At 51.4% G+C, this 3,040-nt stretch overlaps 1 pseudogene; it reads right to left on the bottom strand.

The window, feature by feature from the left end:
- Nucleotides 1–1,634: 1,634 nt before the first annotated feature.
- LOC103005532 (proteasome activator complex subunit 1-like) lies at nucleotides 1,635–2,407 on the bottom strand (annotated as a pseudogene).
- Nucleotides 2,408–3,040: the final 633 nt, after the last annotated feature.

Below are 3,040 nucleotides of genomic sequence, written 5' to 3'. Positions count from 1 at the left end.
GGAGAGGGAACCCCATCCACGCACCTCTTCCTCCTCATGGATGCCGGCTTTCAATGGATACCAGGCCTGTACCCGGCCCTGAGTTGGCCCGTCACCTGGGCTGCCACCTGCACAGTCTCCTGCCATCCTCACCACCAACTCACAAAGAAGCAGAGCTCCTCATCCGCCTTCGCAGAGGCAGAGACTCAGAATGTAAGTAACATGTCTGTGGTCACATGACTCCAAATCCGTGTCAGAACCAGTAAAAACCCAATGGCTGCCTGACAGCAGAACCGCCTGCCCCCTTCTGAGCTCAGACGCTGAGGCCTCCTTGGTCCTCTGGCCGAATCATCTGGTCACCAGCTGCCATCAGAGACTTCAGCCACCAGGGATGCCGTGCACACCTTTGAACGCAAAGGAAGTCTAAATACCCGTCTTCATAGTCTTTATCCAGATAACCTCTTTGTCTCAACAATTCTCAGCCATTAGTTAAGTTGTACGCCTTCACGGACATAAAAGCATTCATAAAAAATTATGGACTTGGGCTTCCCTGGTGGCGCAGTGGTTGAGAATCTGCCTGCTAATGCAGGGGACACGGGTTCGAGCCCTGGTCTGGGAAGATCCCACATGCCACGGAGCAGCTGGGCCCGTGAGCCACAATTGCTGAGCCTGCGCGTCTGGAGCCTGTGCCCCGCGACGGGAGGGGCCGCGATAGAGAAAGGCCCGCGCACCGCGATGAAGAGCGGTCCCCGCACCGCGATGAAGAGTGGCCCCCGCTTGCCGCAACTGGAGAAAGCCCTCGCACGAACCGAAGACCCAACACAGCCAAAAATAAATAAATAAATAAATAAATAAGAAAATCCTTTAAAAAAAAAAAAAAAAAAATTATGGACTTAATTTCCCACTTTGACCATTGGATAAAAAACACGTGAAATTCTAACATTTTCTGCATTCAAATGTACTCTTCTTAGGGGCAGGACAGGAATAAAGATGCAGATGTAGAGAATGGACTTGAGGACACAGGGAGGGGGAAGGGTAAGCTGGGACGAAGTGACAGAGTGGCATGGACATATATACACTACCAAATGTAAAATAGATAGCTAGTGGGAAGCAGCCGCATAGCACAGGGAGATCAGCTCCGTGCTTTGTGACCACCTAGAGGGGTGGGAGGGAGACACAAGAGAGAGGGGATATGGGGATAGATGTATACATATAGCTGATTCACTTTGTTATAAAGCAGAAACTAACACACCATTGTAAAGCAATTATACTCCAATAAAGATGTTTAAAAAAAAAATGTACTCTTCTTTCTAGATGTTAATGATTACAAGCAGACAAACCTGAGTCCAAGTGTAACCTGAACAATAAAAGATTCGCCGCAGCTCCCTTGGCTCATTGTCTGAAGTGCTGCGTTTGTTAACCGGCTTTGATTTGCAGTCACCTTACAAACTCAGACCCTTACAAGGTACTGAAAATATTTGTTCTTATGTGCTTGGACACGTTTCTCTCTTTCTTTCTTTTTTTTTTTTGTTGCGCAATGGTATGACTATATTTATTGTGCCTGGGAGGCAAGGTGAGGGAGAAATCTCAACAGACAGAAGGTGGGAAAAGTCTGGAGTCCCCTGTAAAAGTCAGGAAGGTCTCTGCTGGACCCATCACAGAATGAGAGGAGGCCAATAGATCATTCCCTTTGTTTCTCCCCTGGGCTTCTTGAGCTTCTCGAAGTTCTTCAGGAACTATGATGTTGTAGAACACAGTATAAGCCTTGCGGATCTCCATGACCATCAGCCGGATATCCCAGTACTCTGCGTCATCCAGCTGGTGCACCCGTCGCCGATAATCACCCACGTGGGGCTGCTTAGCTGCTTTGGTCATGGCATCAGAGCGCTCAGAGAAATATTTGGAGATTTGAGTGTGGAAGCCTTCCGGCTTGCTGTGAATGGTGGTCGTCAGCTCAAACACCTTCTCCTGGACAGCCACTCCAACACTGTCCCCATCCTCAATCCGAGGCATCTGCAGCTGCAGCCAGGTGGTGACCAGGTTGAGCTTCTCAGCGACATCCTTGATCTCAGGCTTCAGGCGCTGCAGGAGGACCACGATCTTCTCATTGCAGTTCACTGGGCCACAAAGAGGACCTCTGTCTTCATCTTCCTCTTTCTTCTTTTCATGCTTGTCTTCCTTCTCCTGCTGTTTCTTCCACTGCTGCTTCTCTTTCTGCTTGACTGGACCAGGCCCTGGGATGTCCAGGGGGCCTTCAGATTGCTCAGGTCGGCTTCACTGAGAGCTGGCTCCTTTAGAAATGCATCCGACTCAGAAATCTTCTTGGGGAAATAGCTCCCGACGGGGTTCTCTGTCTTAGTACATAGGTCTTCACGGAACACAGCCACCTTGGCTTGGGCTTCGGGCAGGACCCTGAGCGTGGCCATGGCCGGGGCAGGGATCTAGCGCCGCCCGCGGAGTTAGGACTGGGCCCGGGGAAGGGAAAGCGAAAGCAGCACTCGCTCCCGCCCCGCATGGCCCTCCTGGAGAGTCGGGGTTCTGGAGGAGGCGGGGTAAGGGGGGGTGCAGACCGCAGAGAGGCGAGGAGCCGAGGGGCGCCGGGAGAGGACCCAGCTGGGGCTCCCCCTAGACCCGGAGAGGCACGTTTCCTGCGCCCCGCCTCCCCCGGCGCCCCGCCTCCCCCGGCGCCCCGCCTCCCCCGGCGCCCCGCCTCCCCCGGCGCCGCCCGTCTTTCGACTGGGACACGTTTATTTCAATCATAGTTTAGTATTGAAGTAAAGATGGAAGGAATTCCATTTGCCATTTTGGCATCTTGTTTCAAAGACTTTGAGGAAATTAGAATTCCAACATGATGAAAAGTTAACGTGTGTATCCCAAACGGTACATATCGTGTGAAACTTGGAAGGGGAGAGAGAGCGCGCTATAAATGCATAATTAAATGTACTCCTCAGAAACTCATTTTCAAACTACGGGCAGTGTTTCAATTTCACCAACATTTTGGTCTTGTTCAGGGAGGGGAGCACAGGCCTCTGGAAATGCAATTCTAATCCTGGCCTTTCCG

This window comes from Balaenoptera acutorostrata, chromosome 18, assembly GCF_949987535.1.
Source record: "Balaenoptera acutorostrata chromosome 18, mBalAcu1.1, whole genome shotgun sequence".
In the NCBI taxonomy this organism is placed as follows: domain Eukaryota; kingdom Metazoa; phylum Chordata; class Mammalia; order Artiodactyla; family Balaenopteridae; genus Balaenoptera; species Balaenoptera acutorostrata.
The sequence above is the reverse complement of the archived record's forward strand: the minus strand, read 5'-3'. Positions and strand labels throughout refer to the sequence as shown.